Here is a 19,770-nt window from a genome sequence, read left to right on the forward strand (position 1 = left end):
TCTTTATTATTTACTAATACCGGTAACTTTCGTACATCTCTAAAAAAACATGCACGATCCAGCAATGCGAATTTAGTAATTTAAAAAAATAAAGTATTAGAGCCGTGCAAGTAAATATCCAAGTTAAAGTCAAATTATTAATCACTACCTATTTCTTTCAATGTCCGCATGGCATATTTAAAAACTGCAATGCACAGCACTTAAAATAGAGGGGGGTAGTCATGCCATCGTCATGCCACTGACAGCTTCTTCGTCCAAGTTGGCAATCTCGTTCTTTGTTGCTTGTTCCTTGGAGTCAACTGGCTCCACTCTGCTAGGACCACATTTCCGGAGCAGATGACTGATGCTTAGCTGCCCAAAATCTTCCCTTGGACCAATCACAGTGCAGATTGATAAGAATCCAAAGGTGGAATAAAGCCAGCTAAAAACCATGACCAACATCAGGAACTGACCAAGCTGAAAGTACGCCAGTACTGTTGCTGGCATCATCATTAATCCTGAATATTGAAAAAGAAAATGAATTTTTTCAAGTTTTTGTTAATAGACAGGAATACTCTTGTCGATAAGTATTCTTGGAAGGAAACGTAAAAAGATTTCAGCCAACCCCGTTGAAATATACCTTATAGGGACAGTTCACGGTACAGCGCATGTACAAGTTATGACGCAAGCAAATTCACTTCTATTGTTTATAGACCAATCGGAAGCGATATCTTAATATGCAAATCCTGCGCGTATTTTTCCCGTGCCATAGAATTTTTGTGTGAGCTGATCGATTGACTCGTCCAATCGACTCTCTTCACAATTAAAAAACTCATGCTAAAAATGTCGCCAGCATCTGGCAGATCATTCAACTGCCAGTGTTATGGTGGGTGCACAAGGAAAGACAACTGGAAAGATGGAAGCAAATGAAATGATTGTCCTTGCAAATTACGTGGCGAACTGCACATATTGCTTGTTTATATGTCTGGAATGATTGATAAAAAGCGTAAAACGAGAAAGGATTTTCAGTTTTCCTTATACTTTTAAGCTTGTACATTCAACGCTTCTGTTATGATAGAATTCTCTCACTCGCATGAAGTTGCTGTGAAGATAAATCGACTGAAACGTACGTGAGAGATGCAGGAATACACATCGAAGTGGACATGAGATTTCTTAGCTTATGCAGCGATCCAAAATAGTTGTAACTCCTTGTAGCTATTTTCTAAATGGTATCAACAATATACCGCTTTATTTTGTTTTGCAATAGAACTTTGTGGTCTTTGTGTAGAGAGCAAACAATCTGTGTTATCGCTCGTTTGTATCTTATCACGTCCACTGTCACATCACACCTATAAATTTTATTCAATCGCATCAAAACATTGTTAATACCAACCCGCACATTCTACAATATTATTAAGAATTTCCAAACGATAGATCCTTCTGCAGGTCACACAAGACCGCTTAGCCCCACACCAGATTGATCTGTTTATCTTTTCGATCACCAAGTACTCTTGAGAACGTCCCTTCGCCGGTCGATCATGATGTCGCTTACAAGACTCCGTATGTAAATGGCTTTTTCGTTGTCCAAATGTCTCATTCAGTCGACAAAACATCACTCACAGGTACTTGAGAAATAGCTGATTTCAGTTTGTCTAAGCGTAACGACGGATGACAGTGTTTAACGACGGATTCAATCGGATTTAACAAACGATTGCTACTTTCAATTTAGTGTTGACCCGTATGACTTATTCTGGAAGCTGTTACGTCACGCATGCGCATCACTGTGAAACCCTCACTTTAAGTGTAATTACTTGCCCCGAGAACACTGAGTTACGTGACTCAGGAGACAGGCCTAATCAAACGTGGACACAAATGTTCTACCTTGAATTAATAAATTATGGTGTTTAAAGCAGTTGAACATATTTTGATTTGAACTTATTTGATCCATCATTTGAGCCAATCAACCAACCAACCAACCAATCAATCAGTCAATCAATCAAGCAATTTATGTCATACGCGGGATGAAGTTGACCTCCGACATCCGCGTCAGAGGCTCTATTATAATCAGCAAAAGAGGTTATCTTTGCTCGTAAGGTCTGACAAGACCTTGTGCCATTGATGATAATGTTTCGTGCATACGACAGAATAGGAAGGACAAGTGGAGACAGGCTCTCATCCTAAGGTCACGTGACCTATTTCCTTGATAATGCTCATGAATCAGTAGCTATAGTCGGAGGCTTCCCCAATTGGCTGCTGCCATGAAGAGAATTACCCTTACCTGTAAGAAATGTGGTCATCGCTGCCATGATGGTGGCAGATCCAATGTGCACCAGTGAGTAACGCACTCTGCTGTCGCTCTGGCTTTTGTCTGGAGCAAGTCTGTAGGCCACACCATAATGCATGGTAAAGTCAATAGACAGCCCAACAGTCACAGACATCACAATAGACTCAAATATGTTCAACTGCCATCCTGCTAGCACCAGAGATCCAATGGTTATTGCAATAATTCCAATGATGGTGATGATGGCATAGATACTTATGAAGATGTTGAGAGTTGTTAATAACATGGCTGTAAATGACACAGCAACAGATATTCCCAAGGAAGAGTATGTTCCGTCAGACAAGCCAATTTAGAGAGCGTAGAGGTCAATCCCCCAGCATCCTGCCCAGCCATTTTGCATTCCTTGTGGAGCCTTGGGCATTTCTGTGTCAACCCAAGAACTCACTTTCTTCCAGAAACTATCCATAGCAGAAAAGTTAGTCGATCGTTCTTGGTTTGTTTGTATCTCCATGCGAAAACCTTTTACATTTCCCAGGGCATCAAATAAAACACCTGTTGTTGCCAATCGTGAATCAAGTTTAACACACTTTTCAGTAATGTTAGCCGGGAAAGGAAATCAGTGAAGCATTGATCCCACAGCAAGGAGTTTTGTTCTGAGGTACAAATGTCAATGAATGTTTCTATGGGACATCGACCGCCACTGAATGCTACAAAAAATGACTGTTTTTCAACAGATTGACATAAAGAACGAAGAAATGTTTGGCTATCAGGAGTAAAAAGATCACCAAAGTTGTCATCAAATTCAAGAGCTCCTTTGTCGTCTGGGTTTAAGTGGTTCCCATTATCTGTAGGTTTAATCCCCCAGATCAGCTGTACCCGCAAGCCACTGGATTGCTGTTAAAATCTGAAAAAGCTTTTGTAGTTTAAGTAGTAGTTTTCCAATGGATGAGATGAAACAAACACTTGAAAATATTTGGCGTTTGGTAACTGCAGACCAGGTTTTACAAAATTAACACAAAGAAATCCAGCTGTAAGGCAAACTAACAAGGCTATCCACAGCCAGTGCCGACTTGATGACTGCTTTTGGTAACCAATCATCAAAGATTTTTTGCCGACTCTTCCGTTAAAGTTTGATGCTGATTCTAAGAGAGAGCAAGGAAAGTCAATAACCTGCAGGATACGGAGGCTTGTTTCCTTTTGAGTGGTACGGCAGTTCACTGGTAAATCTTCTTTCTCGTTTTTTGACATGTCCTGTGCTGTTGGTACAACCTTTTGAGATTTGAACTCCTTCTGATCAGCTTTTACTTCTGTAGGTGACACAACATTCAAGCTCTGACCACCGGTGTACTTCAACACCCACTTCTCATGCAAAGCTACACAGGCTGGGAAATATGTTATCATTAGCAGGTAGTTAGTTAAGATGGATGTGCCAGCAAATATCCCAAACAGTCTAATGGGAGTTATAGTAGAAGAGACTCCTGCAAAGAATGCTGATGCTGTTGTCAAGCTTGTAACAAGCATGGAGACTGCAGCATAACGCAAGGTCTTCAATGTCAACTGCATGATATTTGCATTAGGGTTAGCTGCCCGCGTCTGTCTCCATATGTCATAGTATACAAAGGCATCATCTGCCCCTATACCCACCAAAAACACCAATGTAATAACATTCAGAAATGGAAAAAAGTCAAGTTTGAACACTGTGGTGTAAAGAAAATATGACAGTCCAAAGGCATAAATAATGGTAAAGAGACCACAGAATGTGAGAATGAAAGAACCCAAGAAAAACCACATGATGAAGAAAACAACAATCATGGCTAGAGCAGGAAAGATAACTTCAGCAAGAAGCTTTTCGCTAAAATGGTCGTACCTGAAACCAGAAAACCTGAACGAAGCAAATTCTACACCATCTCTTCCTTGAATGCCTTTTTCTAACTGTCCGTTGTATAAATCATCGTATACAAGGTCACTGTAAACATCTGGCGAAAGGACTGGAAGGGATACTGTATATTTCAAAAACATATCATTAGATGTTCGCATCTCATTGTCTACAAAATAATGGAATATGTTATACACTGCATTGAATTTGGTGCACTTCGCTGGGACATTGTTACAACTTGAACTTGCTGACGCATTCACCACTGAGTTTGACGGATTACAGTCACGTTTTAGAGATTGATCAAAAAAGTAGGATGAACAGTTGACTAACAAATTCTTCACCATCGAAACATCATCATCCGTTATATCCTGACATTTTTTTTCGGCTGTTAAGTAGTGCGACGTAATTTCCAAGAGACCAGCTTGAGGAACACCGGTTTTTACTGGTCTTCTCATCAGTGGCACCATTATCAGAGCAGTATTCAGTAAAATAGGAGCTAGCACTTAGAATGTCAGTCTCCATAGCGCAAGCGGTTTTAAGTTTGTTTGCATTAAACATGGTTTCCTTGGGATTAGAAGACTCGAAAACAAAGATCATTCTTGGCCTCGTTGGTATTAAATAAGAAGCAAATGGAGGATCTAGAGTACTTTGAGCTGATCGTCGAGTCCGTTGTCTTAGAAAGGACAGGTCATTTTCTTGATTCTGAGTTCCTGGTACTTTCCTTTCTTGTGTATCTTGCGGTGTGATCTGGGGAAGTTGTGAAAAAATAGTACGACCCAGTTCTTTATAAAAGTTTTCCAATGTCACTCTCTCATCACTTAGCTTCGTGCCTCTTGGCGCAAAACCCTAGAATAATATGGAAAACGAGAAAATTAAGTAAGAATCTTCTAGAATATCTGGAGTAACACATACTCAACCAGACTTCTGCCTTAGTTTGTATATTTTACGGAAAAAAGGAGTTCGAATCATGACTTTTTCTTTATTTGATAAACATTCAACTCCACTGTTTCGTTTATTACTGTTACATTAGGTATTGCACTTTTAATGTATAAATTCCTTACAAGTAACTGCCATTATATTTTGATACTTTTTTAAAATTTAGTTCAAAACAATCATAACTACAATACACAAAGTGCGACTAATCAATCTTATTACTTGCCTTGAGCTAAAACTAATTATTGTATTTTTACTATTGACTTTCAAGAACCAATGGTATGGAAGGTTTTCATCAGTTTGGTGGAATGAAAACACATAACAATGAATATAAAAGTCCCACATTATGCAGATATCCTAGCGTGTGAGCATTCAGCAAATTAACGAAGGGAGGTGTAGATGTCCGGAATGTCTACATGTCATTCCCTGAGTTGGGGTCACTTTGGGAATATTATGCTTCCAAGAACAGTCGTTTATGATGATTTCATTCCTTGTCAACGTGGACTGTGAAAACATTAAGATCATTGACAGAGAACGACAGAGATTCTTTTTTATGTATTAGGGTTAAATAAAGATTATGTCGGGTACGCAGCCCGACACCTACACAAACACATTGGTGAGAACAAATCATCGGCGATTGGAAAGCATTTCAAAGAAGCTCGTGGCGATGTAAACCTCGTAAAGAGAAACCTAACTCGTGTCCTGGAAAAATGCCGAAGAAAATTTGGCTGCCTGATTTACGAGGTGCTATTCATAAAGAAATTGCGACCAAATTTGAATACACAGACTGACTCCATGCGTGCTATAAACTTTTTGTTTGACGTTGAACATTTCTTCTTTTACTGCACAACTTTTATTATTTAATTCCTATTGTCTAATTTTAGTATTTATTCCTCTCATCACATATTTTCTTGACTTGATAATGGCGTTAAGTCAACGTCAAAACTTCGTCGTCATTTTGAAATTTTAAACGGAAACGGAGTTTATGATGTTTTTATCGAATATTCATCGCAAAGTTTTATTGAAAATTGTTGTTGTTGTTGTTAATAAATAATTGAAGCGTTTACTACAAACCATGATCTGACAAGATAAATGTATGATTGTTTTAGGAAAGGGGTGGTTGTTCAAACAACTGGCTAATCTAATCCAAGATAACTAGAAGAAATCTCGAGGTCAGTACATGGTCAGTATAACAAATTACCGTATTTATTCCTCGAATAAGCGCCCACCCTGAAGGTAGGAAAAGTTAATAAGCTCCCAGCCTCGAATAAGCGCCCACCCCCACCCCACAAAAAAACTGAAGTGCACAAGAGGAGTATTGAGTATTGAAATTTAGCTAAGTAATACTAAGAAGACTTCCCCCATGACTTAGTATTTTACAGAAACTTCCAATGAACAGTTAGAATTCAGCTTTGGTACATCTTCACGTTTTGTTATTATTCATTGTTTTGTTACGAAAATAAGCTTACTATAGCTATTTGTTGAAAATCGTGAAAATTTAATAAGCGCCCACTCTCAAGGTCCAAAAATTTAATAAGCGCCCACTCTCAAGGTCCAAAAATTTAATAAGCGCCCAGGGTGCTTAATCGAAAAAATACGCTAAGTCAAAGATTTCTTTAACTATTTATTCCCGCCCCCTTCGCCTATCGCCTACTCTCGTTTAAGTTTGCAGGACCATTGGGCCCTGATTTTCTAAGCTCTTAAAACGAAATTAAATTACTGTTTAATCCCACCAGCAGCCAATGTGAAATTTCTCTTTAATACGGTTTTATATCAAATTTAAACATGTTGATTATGAGAAAACTTTTCACCTCAGTAAAATTCTCCGAAGGAATTCAAGTATAAAATGATAAACAGAAAGGGTGAATATCTTTTCATGAAGGATTTGTTTCTGGTGGTATATAAAAATTAAAAACTAACCTTTACAGGGTCTGCAAAGTCAGGCAATGGCGGCGCGCCCAACGACGGTACAAGTGATCAGCATTATTAAAAATATAACGGTCAGCGGAATCAGAATGGCCAGGCACAGTGCTATCGCGTCATGCTTTGTAAACCTACACAGGAAAAAAACGCGTCTTTTAAACTGCTTATTTTATGATTTCAGGTGATTTTAAAAATATTAACTAAAAGACCGTATGGTGCAATTTTTACTGTGTTTTTCTTTTAAGCCTGTATTAACTAATTCCTTTGTATATAAACCAAATACAACAAAGAGAGTGAATTCTAAAACCATAAAGACGATAGGCTAGTAAAAAAAAATGGACAGTAGGCCAAAAACTGAACTGATATGTAGTCCAGTTTTCTAATTACCCATCAAGATATGCTTAGGGCTATTCCAAGCGTCGTGCTACTGCGACTACTGCGTGTCGAACTCAAATGAATTTGGCCTGGCAGAGCACGACGATAGCACGGCAGTGGTTTCAAACGGCGAACTTTAATTATGCAGTCACGCCAAATTCAAACTGTATCCGAAACGACAAAATGCTACAAAATAACTTAAAATACATTAAAATAGTTTATAAATCTAGTTCGGCACGACAAGAGCACGCCGTTTAAAATCGAGTCGCGCTACTATCGTGCGGCACGGCGGGGCACGGCAAGGCCTGCCATGCTAAGTAGTCGTGCCGAACTTAATTAGCTTTAATTCAGCCTGCCGAACTGAATGGTTTCAAACGTCGTAATTCTTCAATTTAGTTCGGCACGGCAGTAGCGCGATATTTGGAACAGGCCTAAGACGTATTATTTTATGTAATTTGAAATATTTCTAGATGAGTTCGGATCTGAGATGAGATAAAAACATATCAAGAAGTGACGTTGATTAGTTATCCTTTCCGCTTTCTATAGAAATTTACACCTGTATTCGTATTATATTTTTTCTTGACTCGTAAACTTTACAAAGAACCACTCGGATGTTATAAGCATAAAATGGAGCACCTTCCAGGCAAAAGTAAAAACCTTAAATAAGATAATAATAACAAAGATATTTTTAACAGGGAGCCCACTTGTGAGCAACAATTGGCAACATTATTTTACCTGACTTGATGATTTCTCCGACAAACTATTCCAGCCATTGTAACCGCCTCAGTAATTGTAAGTGGATACTCAGGGTGCGTTTCCTCAAATCTAGATTCTATGTAACGGAAAATGTACTCAGTGAGCAGTGAGCTATTAGAGATGTTTTCGCATAAGACCCCTCCATATGCTAATGATGGCTTTACCTCTCTGTAAGAACCTGTGATATTTTTCTTTGTTTTTGAACTATTGTTTTCCTGCTCTGTATTGTTTCGAGGTTCTTCATTGTCTTGTTCGTTCTTTGTTTTACGTCAGCGGTGAGGTTCACAAGTTCTTATACACATGTTTATACCGAGGATGAGCCGCTAATGATCCACTGTTAGTGGATTTAGCAGAAATACCCAGGAGACTAGCCTTTCTTTTGTTTAAAGAACGTGAACAGAACTTTGTTGGGCCAGAGTTAGTAGAGGAGAAAACTTTTCTAGCAGTTGGAAACTTATGGTGCCATTCTTGGTTTCGGCCAGCCAGCTATTGCGCAGAGGCACGTTGGGCTATTCAGACACTATTTAAACCGAGTTTCTGAGTTGAGTGAACTTAAAAAAGCGTAAGATTATTCGAAAGTATTTTTCACTAAAATTAAATGTGATTCCAGTGGGAATATGACAAAGAATTCGGAAGTAAAGATAATTTTGAATGTGGATGAGCACCTAAATAATAACGGTTCACAAGAATTTTTTATCAAAGGCCGCAAGTCACGGCCAAGCCATTAGAAGTTGTTGTTTCTTTCCTTTTTTGTCCGTCGCATTTCAACGCAAAATAAAACGCTTTCATTTTAATTGACAAGAAAATGATCGACTTAAAAGAAAACAAAGGCTTGTGTATGTTCTTTTGTGACCAAAACTGGTCTCCTGGGTAATTCTAGTAAATTCATTTATAGTAGATGATTAGCATTTAGAGTGACATTATGCGAAACATCTCTATTACGAAACATCTCTAATAGTTTACTGCTCAGTAGATTTTCTTAGACGTTACATAGAATCAAGATTTGAAGAACGCACCCTGAGTATCCACTTACAGCTACAGAGGCGGTTACAATGGCTGGAATAGTTTGTCGGAGAAATCATCAAGTCAGGTAAAATGATGTTGGCAATTTTATTTATGGTTTTTACTTTAGCCTGGAAAGTGTTCCATTTTGGGCCTATAAGACATTCCCAGCATGAAGAAGTAGTAGTAAGTCGTTATATGAGGGTGACACTTGACAGTATAAATTAAACTGATGAACTTGTGGCCCTCAGTTTACAAGTAAAAAAAATATAATACGAATACAGAGGTAAATTTCTATCGAAAGCGGAAAGGAAAACTAATCAACGCCACTTCATGAACACGTTTCATTTCACCTTAGATCAGAACTCATCTCGAAATATTTCAAATTACATTTATACCACCGTTTGCATTGATACCCGACGCCAGAAATCAAAAACAGCCGCGGAAACGTTTTTAAGATTTCCGTCAATCAAAGTTTGAATGGGTTTCCGGCAACGTTTCGCCCGATCGATTACGAAAGTGAACTGGTGATAAATAATTTTTTTTCCGCGGCCAGAACTTCTTAAACTGTTTGTAACAAGTCTAGATTAAACTCTTTTGTAGCTAAGTTGTCAAAAAGGGCTTTGTCTCGCTAAAACTTCTGAATAAACACCATAAAAATAAAAGGTATGAAACTTAATTTTCAGCAAGCCGTATTTAACAATATATAGGCAGTATAGGCAAAACAGATTGCTCTTTGGCTTTCAGGCTCCATGAGCACGCCACAAGGCCTGAACAACCTATGTATCACCATTTTGCTTATTGCAACCGCTTTATTCTTTTATTGAATTAGTCAGCTTTCATGGACTACCTGATTACATGTCTGATTGTCTTAATGACCATCCAACGCCCTGTGTTAGTTTTAGAGACCATATTCTTAATGCAGTTTATAACGGTCACATTTAGCGTTCCTGGAAGACAGTTTCATATTAAGAATCTTAAGCCTGGCATTAATGAAGGACTCAAAGCCTCCAGAGAATTCCAATTCAGATTTCTCTGATTACCAATATTTCTATACTTTAACGGCGTAATATTAACACGCCTTAGATATTTAAGTTGCTCTTGTAAGTCTTGTAAAATTAACATCACAAGACTATGACTCTGAAGTAAAGTCGAAATATTGTAGTTATAATACCAAATTTCTTGTAATAAACCAAAACTTGGTGTTTACAATGAATACACTTCTCGGCCTTGCCTTCTTTCTGTTGTGAACCGTAAAACGTATCGCGACGTTCCGTCTGGCACTGTCTGCTTCGTATAAAATTAATTTTTCGAAAAGTTCTGTAAACCGTTTACTTTATTCGGTTCACAAACGCAAAAGACTTGAAACTGAAGGGAAAGTCTCGAAAAAATCTTAAAAATGACCAATGGCCAAGTTTCTGAAGTCTTCTGTCTGCATTAAAAATATTTATCACCGGTTAATAAACTTCATAATCGTTTGGGTCCCATGCTTTGATAATATACAGGTTATTTTGTAGAACGCTAAATACTGGGCTTACAAGAAAAATACGTTCAAAATTGTACCATTTTAATGAGCAGTACGGCCTTAAAGGTAATATTTTTAAAATCACCTGAAAACATAAAATAAGTAGTTTGTAAGAACACGTTTTTTACCTGTGTAGGTTTACAAAGCATGACGCGATAGCACTGTGCCTGGCCATTCTGATTCCGCTGACCGTCATATTTTTAACAATGCTGTCAATTGTACCGTCGTTGGGCGCGCCGCCATTGCCTGACTTTGCAAAACCTACAAAGGTTGGTTTTTAATTTCTATATACCACCAGAAACAAATCCTTCAATGATCTTAATGTTTTCGGTGTCCATATTAACAGAGAAAAAATTATCATAAACTACTGTTCTTGGAAGCATGGTATTCCCAATGAGATCCCAACTCAGGGAATAACAATTCAGGCCCGTAGGGAGGGGGGGTGCGATAAGTGCGTCCGCACCCCCCCCCCCCCACGAACCTTGGAAGTCCGCTCATTGTGAAAAAAATACATCAAAATAAATAAATAAATAAAGTAAATGAATAAATAAATAAATAAATATATAAAAACGGTTAATAAAGGGAAATGGTATTCCTGTACTCCTGTGCTGAAGAGCCTTTGAAAAAAGAGAGAGAAGATCCTTTGTAAAATATATAAAAGCTGAAGTGTGGTTGGGTATGAATTACTCCAGATATTCTAAAAATACTTATTTAATTTTCTCACTTTTCATATTATTCTAGGGTTTTGCGCCAAGAGGCACGAAGCTAAGTGATGAGTTAGTGACATTGGAAAACTTTTATTATAGAGAACTGGGACGTACTATTTTTTTACAACTTCCCGTCATCTCGCCGCAAGATACACAAGGAAGAAAAGTGCAAGGAACTCAGAATCAAGAAAATGTCCTGTCCTTGCTCAGACAACGGACTCGACGATCAGCTCAAAGTACTCTAGAACCTCTATTTGCTTCTTATTTAATACCAACGAGGCCAAGAATGATCTTTGTTTTCGAGTCTTCTAATCCCAAGGAAACCATGTTTATTACAAACAAACTAAAAACCGCTTGCGCTATGGAGACTGACATTCTAAGTGCTAGCTCCTATTTTACTAAATACTGCTACAGTGGTGCCGCTGATGAGAAGACCGGTAAAAAGCAGTGTCCCTCAAGCTGGTCTCTTGGAAATTACGTCGCACTACTTAACAACCGTAAATCTTGTCAGGATATAACGGATGATGATGTTTCGATGGTGAAGAATTTGTTACTCAACTGCTCATCCTACTTTTTTGATCAATCTCTGAAACGTGACTGTGATCCGTCAACCTCAGTGGTGAATGCATCAGCAAGTTCAAGGTGTAACAATGTCCCAGCGAAGTGCACCAAATTCAATGCAGTGTATAACATATTCCATTATTTTGTAGACAATGAGATGAGCCCATCTAATGATATGTTTTTGAAATATACAGTATCCTTTTCGGTCCTTTCGCCAGATGTTGACAGTGACCTTGTATACAATGATTTATACAAAGGACAGTTAGAAAAAGGCGTTCAAGGAAGAGATGGTGTAGAATTTGCTTCGTTCAGGTTTTCTGGTTTCAGGTACGACCATTTCAGCGAAAAGCTTCTTGCTGAAGTTAATTTTCCTGCTCTGGCCATGATTGTTGTTTTCGTGATCATGTGGTTTTTCTTGGGTTCTTTCATTCTCACATTCTGTGGTCTTTTTACCATTATTTATGCCTTGGGACTGTCATATTTTCTTTACACCACAGTGTTCAAACTTGACTTTTTTCCATTTCTGAATGTTACCACATTGGTGTTTTTGGTGGGTATAGGGGCAGATGATGCCTTTGTATACTATGACATATGGAGACAGACGCGGGCAGCTAACCCTAATGCAAATATTATGCAGTTGACATTGAAGACCTTGCGTTATGCTGCAGTCTCCATGCTTGTTACAAGCTTGACAACAGCATCAGCATTCTTTGCAGGATTCTCTTCTACTGTAACTCCAATTAGACTGTTTGGGATATTTGCTGGCACATCCATCTTAACTAACTACCTGCTTATGATAACATATTTCCCAGCCTGTGTAGCTTTGCATGAGAAGTGGGTGTTGAAGTACACCGGTGGTCAGAGCTTGAATGTTGTGTCACCAACAGAAGTAAAAGCTGATCAGAAGGAGTTCAAATCTGAAAAGGTTGTACCAACAGCACAAGACATGTCAAAAAACGAGAAAGAAGATTTACCAGTGAACTGCCATACCACTCAAAAGGAAACAAGCCTCTGTATCCTGCAGGTTATTGACTTTCCTTGCTCTCTCTTAGAATCAGCATCAAACTTTAACGGAAGAGTCAGCAAAAAAATCTTGAGGATTGGTTACCAAAAGCAGTCATCAAGTTGCACTGGCTGTGGATAGCCTTGTTAGTTTGCCTTACAGCTGGATTTCTTTGTGTTAATTTTGTAAAACCTGGTCTGCAGTTACCAAACGCCAAATATTTTCAAGTGTTTGTTTCATCTCATCCATTGGAAAACTACTACTTAAACTACAAAAGCTTTTTGAGATTTGAACAGCAAGTAAGTGGCTTGGAGGTAGAGCTGATCTGGGGGATTAAACCTACAGACAATGGCAACCACTTAAACCCAGACGACAAAGGAACTCTTGAATTTGATGACAACTTTGGTGATCTTTTTACTCCTGATAGCCAAACATTTCTTCGTTCTTTATGTCAATCTGTTGAAAAACAGTCATTTTTTGTAGCATTCAGTGGCGGTCGATGTCCCATAGAAAGATTCATTGACATTTGTACCTCAGAACAAACTCCTTGCTGTGGGATCAATGCTTCATTTGCTTTCCCGGCTAACATTACTGAAAACTGTGTTAAACTTGATTCACGATTGGCAACAACAGGTGTTTTATTTGATGCCCTGGGAAATGTAAAAGGTTTTCGCATGGAGATACAAACAAACCAAGAACGATCGACTAATTTTTCTGCTATGGATAGTTTCTGGAAGAAAGTGAGTTCTTGGGTTGACACAGAAATGTCCAAAGCTCCGAGAGGAATGCAAAATGGCTGGGCAGGATGCTGGGGCCTTGACTCCTACGCTCTCCAAATTGGCTTGTCTGATGGAACGTACTCTTCCTTGGGAATATCTGTTGTTGTGTCATTTGCGGTCATGTTACTAACGACCCTGAACATCTTCATCAGTATCTATGCCATCATCACCATCATTGGAATTATTGCGATAACCATTGGATCTCTGGTGCTAGCAGGATGGCAGTTGAACATATTTGAGTCTATTGTGATGTCTGTGGCTGTTGGGCTGTCTATTGACTTTACCATTCATTATGGTGTGGCTTACAGACTTGCTCCAGACAAAAGCCAGAGAGTCAGCAGAGTGCGTTACTCACCGGTGCATATTGGATTTGCCATCACTATGGCAGCAGTGACTACATTTCTCACAGGTAAGGGCGTTTCTTTTCATGGCAATAGCTATAATCGGGACGTCTCAGATGAGGTCCCGTGACCTTAGAATGGCAATCAGTTTTGTGCTCTTCCTATTCTGCCAAATTCATGATCGTATAACATTATCAATGGCACAAGGTCCCTTCAGGACCTTACCAGCAGAGTTAGTCTACTTGTTACGCGTTGACTCACATGTTTAATGGAATCAGTTCAAATCAAAATGTACTCAACTTTTTTTAACACTGTAATATAGGTTCTTCAAAGTTCAATTTTTTCAACGCTTGATTGGGTCACATACGTCACGTTAGTCACACTGCTAGTCACATAACTTGGTGTCCTCAGGGCTAGTAATCACACTTAAGGTATATAACAATGAAACCCGCAGATACAATCATCGCTGGGCCTTAAAACTCTGGGGTTGGCTCCACTTTTCTCACCTTTCCTTCTAAAAAATACTTATCGACAAAGGTGATCCTGTCTATTAAAAAAAACTTGCATATATTCATCTTAAACACCTGTACGTTTTTCAATTTTCAGGATTGATGATGATGCCTGCGACAGATGTTGGTCATGGTTTTTAGCTGGCTTCATTCCACCTTTGGATTCTTATCAATCTGCACTGTGATTGGTCCAAGGGACGATTTTGGTCAGCTAAGCATCAGTCATCTGTTCCAGAAGTGTGGTCCGTTCAGAATTCAGCCAGTTGACTCCAAGGAACAAGGAACAAAGAATGAGACTGTCAACTTAGACGACGAAGCTGTCGGTGATCTGCCTTCAGAACATCAAAATGGCATAAGAAGAAGAACTTCGAGTATTTTAAGTGCCGTGCCTTGAGGTCTTTCAATATGTCATTCGGGCATTGAAAGAAACAGGTAGTGATTAATGAGGCCCTGCCAGGGGGGTCCTCGAGTCGCTTGTCTGAATTTCAAAATGCTTGGTGTCGCTGTTTCATCGGCCATTCTAGGCATTTTTGTCACTTGTCGGAATTTGGCTAGAGCTATTATTGTTTGTCACAATTTCATCCATGTGCTGTCGCTACTTTTTGGGCCATGTCGCTTGTCGGCATTTACCCTGGCAGGGCCTCATTAATACTTGGCTTCACACTAGTGCTCATAAGTATAATCTAAGTGCACTTGGAACCTACTTTGGGTGTGGAGGAGTAAATCGTACTTACGTAAATTTACCTGGTGACCATGGAAATTTTATTAGTTCAAAGAAGCCGAAGTACGCCACCAAGTATGATCTACACTACACTTGAGAGCGCACTTGACCAGTAGGAAATGGAAGGCAAATGAAAGCGGCGTGCAGCGTTGTCACGATTCTTAAGATGATTGAAAGCTTGTATCTCAAGTAATTTACTTTGTCATCAAGTGTGAAGCCAGATTGTGTAAAATGCGACTTGAGATTTTCAAGTGCACTTGAGTCAAGTGCTGACTTGAAACTAACTTAGCTTCTAGTGTAAAGCCAAGTAATAATTTGACTTTAAACTGGGATATTTACTTGCATGCTTCTAATACTATAATATTTTAAACTCCTAAATTTACATCGCTGGATCGTGCATGTTTATTTACAGCTGTACATTGTTGATTTTTATTGCAATGTTTATATTAGAACGGTAAATACCTTCCAGTACATATCCTTCGCATATTTACACACGTAAAAGAAATCACGACTCTATCTGCCACAAATGAACGCTGGAACCGAACAAACAGGGAAGTCGCCCCGCGTTTTCCAGATCTGGTGTTTAAATTAATGATTCTCTCAAGTCACCCTTGAAGTCTTTAAGTACGGTCTTAGGACGGTCTTTATTTGTATTTATAAGAGCCAAACCAGATTTCACGCCGTTTGTTACTATGATGAAAATAAGTGAAAATTACCCAATTGGATTTTAATTACTAGTTAAGCGTACACGTGCGTTAGTGTAGTAGTGGCGATGGAAAACAATAGAATAGCCTGTGAACAGGCTCTCTGGTCGAGGATTGGGTGAAAAAAAGTAGGAAGAGAAAGGAGGGGGAGGGGAGAAGAGGAGAGAGCCTGTTAGAATTTTATTTTTAATTTTTTTTATTTCTCCCCCAGGCCCTTCTCGGCTCGCTTCGTTCGTCGATCAGATCGGGAGCCTGCTCGCAGGCTAACAATAGAATTGTGGTGGTGGTTTTAAAGGACGAGGAGAAAGAAATTTTATAAAAGTTTTTACTTAGGAATAAGTTTTTAAAGTATAAAATCATTTTTAAAAAACAATGATGTCTGCAATAGGTAATTTGAAAGTAAATAAAGAAGCGTTCTCAAGTTGAATACTCGGAAAAAAGATTTTCCGAGTTCCCCCAACGAGAGTCGAACCCATGACCTTCCAGAATACCGGTTGGACGCTCTAACCACTGAGCTATGGGAGACTCGTGGTGAGCGAGGTCATATACTAGGTTCTTATGTGTGACACATGTCCTGCCAACTGCAGGCTCAAATATGTCCAAATGATAAATGTGGATAAATGTAAAGTGAAATGGCAACTTGGATAAAGTGAAAGTAAACGAAGAAGCGTTCTCAAGTTGAATACTCGGAAAAAAGATTTTCCGAGTTCCCCCAACGGGAGTCGAACCCATGACCTTACCCATGACCCCATGACCCATGACCAAGGTCATGGGTTCGACTCCCGTTGGGGGAACTCGGAAAATCTTTTTTCCGAGTATTCAACTTGAGAACGCTTCTTCATTTACTTTCACTTTATCCAAGTTGCCATTTCACTTTACAATAGGTAATTTATGCGATAAGAACTTTGTTTAATTACACACTGAATGGTTCAGTAATTTCCAACAAAATAAAAAAGAGCCTCTATTGCGCAATAATAACTTTCACATGGAAAATTCTCACAATGTCCACACTAAGCAGTTCTTTGAAATTCTTGAAACTTTTGATCTTAAACAACACGTCTGTTCTGCTACTCATGCAAGTGGCCACACCCTGGATTTGCTGATAACAAGATTAAATGAGCAGATTGTTAGAAACATTAAGATCCGTGACCCGATGATCTCTGACCATCTTGTGGTGCTGTGTAACCTATCTCTCAAGAAACCTCAATTTAGAAAAAAAGTTATCAGCTCCCGAAAACTGCGCACCTTAGATATTGACTCTTTTTGCGAGGATGTTCGTAATTCTAAGATTGTCCAGGAACAACCCATGGACTTAGACAGTGCAGTTCACCAATATAACAAGATTAAATGAGCAGATTTATCCACATTAATCCTCTACTATGACATCATTGACCCAAATATAAAATGAAGCCTGTCAAACCGGTTATACCAACCATGATAAAAATAGAACATGACAAACCTGTCCAACTGGTTACTCCGCATTTTATTCATGAGATCAAGATAAAAGCTTTTGACGTCACCCAGTTAATGGATTCCTGCCCAAAGGGGTCTTACGGGTGCCTACTATACTACTAAAAGCCCTATTAAGCCAGCTTTTCTTGTAACCATTTTTCAGACGAGTGGGGTCTGTTTCTCCTCCCCAAGACCCCAACACAGGCAATCTTTCCTTGTATGAAGCTGCAGAAACAAGAATACTATTTAGCTGTTATCTGGGCTCGATAAACACAAAATCGGCCATCTTTTAATAACTCTAATTAAGCCCCCTTCCGGTTGTTAAACTTTTTTGAAAACTCCCTCCCTCTATTAAGCTCCAAGCTTTCCTAGATGATTGATAATGACAACTGCATTAACAAGAAAACAAGGTATATTTATGTTTTTAAGTTATCCATCCACCACATTTACCGTTTTATAATTATTATTTTGTGAAAATGTGTTATTTCTTTTATATATACTATAACTAAAATTGTTTGAAATACGTCCCCCCATCAACTCTAGTACCCCCTCAAAAGGTCTTGAAAGAAGTTAAACTTGAGTATGTCACGTAGAGAAATTTTCACGGTGTAAGTTCCTTTGGAAAGTGCCTGAGAAACTCCTGCTACTGTGTACTTAAGGTAGTCATGTCGTTTTTTAATCGACCAAAAAATTAAGCCAGATATAGAAACTCCTGGTCGGCTCTGTGTACTAAGTTGGTCACGTTGTTTTTAATAATTGATCGAGAAATTAATCGGCGACATTAAAGTGCCTGAGAAACTCCTGCTCTGTGTACTTATAAGTCAATCACATCAAAATAAAACATCATTGACTGCTCTTTTAAAATACCTCAGAAACTCATGCTGGAATAGTTTGTTGGAGAAATCGTCAAGTCAGGTAAAATAATATTAGCAGTAACCATACGTAAGGAAGTGCGAGTGGGGTATCACTGGACTTGTTGTTTCGTGTTTTAATAATCAATACAAATTGTATTATTTTGACTGCCAAGTGTAGAACAATTTTACCATTATTCCAGTCATAGCCGATTACTATGTTCAAGTGTATACTTGCGGCCTTCGCATGTTTGGGTCAATAAAGTTTAATATTCACGATATCGACAATTAACAGACTTTGAAATTGACCTCTTAAAGGCGAAGAAATGAAAGCTTTTACAAAGCACAGTTCCATGTGTTCCGATTTGATTCTTTATATTTCATCGATTGACCGTTTGTTGACACTAAAGCTCAGACTGAGATAAATTGTACCCGGGGTGGGTACTTGACCTAAGTTTAGGTATAGGGGTGCCGCTGGGGGTTTGAAAACCTGACCCTGTTTAGGACAATAAAAACTTAAAATGCTTACCCTGTGTAGGACAACACCCCCTATTTTAAGACCCCATTTAGGACAAAGGACAACATCAACAATCTTTTTCGCTTTATTGCGATTGCGTCCTGTACGCGATGTTTAACGCATTGAAATGCGAAAACGTCGATCCCACCAAATAAAATAATGCTTTTTATTGAAGCGAAAGCGAAAACAATGTAAATACATGGACGACAGTCTTGCATCCATACCCTGTCTAGGACAGCTTCAGGCCCTGTTTAGGACAGAAGAGCTTGAAATTATATACCCTGTTAACAGGGCCGGAGGAGTCAAAAACCATACCCTATCCAGCGGCACGTCTCCGTATAGGCCATATAGGGGAGTGCCCCCCCCCCCCCGGGAAATTGTACGACTCTGCGAAAGATTCCAGTTTCACTTTGGAAACAGAAAATCACTGTGTTGAAGGCAAGACGCTTGACGCTTACTCTTTTTAACATTAAATGACTCGGTCACTCCGCGTCAAAAACAAATTTAAGCCAGAGTACAGTTCGTTTGCTTCGTCACGGAAAGCGAACGCGCAGTGCAATGCGTGTGACGGATGTAAGTGGATTTAATGTCACGTATGCGTCAGTTATGCGTGACATGTCTTCCAGTTCACTCTCATGTTTGAATATTAAATTTACTCATTTTTACTTCCAACTCTTCTGTGCTGTGTAAAAAACTCTACTTTAATTCTTTTATATGTGCTCCAACTAAAATTATTTGAAACAAGCCCCCACCCCCCCCCCCCCCTAAATAAGCCTCCCCTCAAAAGGTCTTGAAAAGAAGTCAAACTTAAGTATGACACGAAATTTTCATCGGCCAAAAATTAGATCAGTTTGACTCCCGCTCAGCTCTATGTACTTAGTTAGTCACGTTGTTTTTAATTGATCGAGAAATTAAAACCGATTTAACTGCGATATTGAAGTGCCTCAGAAACTCTAACCTGAAATCATACCCTCC

At 38.9% G+C, this 19,770-nt stretch overlaps 1 protein-coding gene, 1 long non-coding RNA gene and 2 pseudogenes across 4 annotated transcripts in view; 2 read left to right on the forward strand and 2 right to left on the reverse strand.

The window, feature by feature from the left end:
* Positions 1-19,770, forward strand: part of LOC144646781 (2-methoxy-6-polyprenyl-1,4-benzoquinol methylase, mitochondrial-like) — a 120,745-nt gene that overhangs the window by 100,148 nt on the left and 827 nt on the right. The gene's annotated exons all lie outside the window — the stretch shown is intronic.
* Positions 1-19,770, reverse strand: part of LOC144646806 (uncharacterized) — a 153,586-nt gene that overhangs the window by 38,076 nt on the left and 95,740 nt on the right. The gene's annotated exons all lie outside the window — the stretch shown is intronic.
* Positions 220-8,141, reverse strand: LOC144645852 (protein dispatched homolog 1-like; annotated as a pseudogene). Its single transcript, XR_013569342.1, has 4 exons — positions 8,103-8,141; positions 6,990-7,123; positions 2,258-4,982; positions 220-497 (listed from the first exon to the last, which is right to left on the reverse strand). The product of XR_013569342.1 is annotated as a protein dispatched homolog 1-like (transcript).
* Positions 9,162-14,944, forward strand: LOC144645853 (protein dispatched homolog 1-like; annotated as a pseudogene). The gene is made up of 4 exons (XR_013569343.1): positions 9,162-9,213; positions 10,787-10,919; positions 11,392-14,109; positions 14,648-14,944. The product of XR_013569343.1 is annotated as a protein dispatched homolog 1-like (transcript).

Source organism: Oculina patagonica, chromosome 3 (genome assembly GCF_052425735.1).
Source record: "Oculina patagonica isolate OP01 chromosome 3, crgOcupat, whole genome shotgun sequence".
In the NCBI taxonomy this organism is placed as follows: domain Eukaryota; kingdom Metazoa; phylum Cnidaria; class Anthozoa; order Scleractinia; family Oculinidae; genus Oculina; species Oculina patagonica.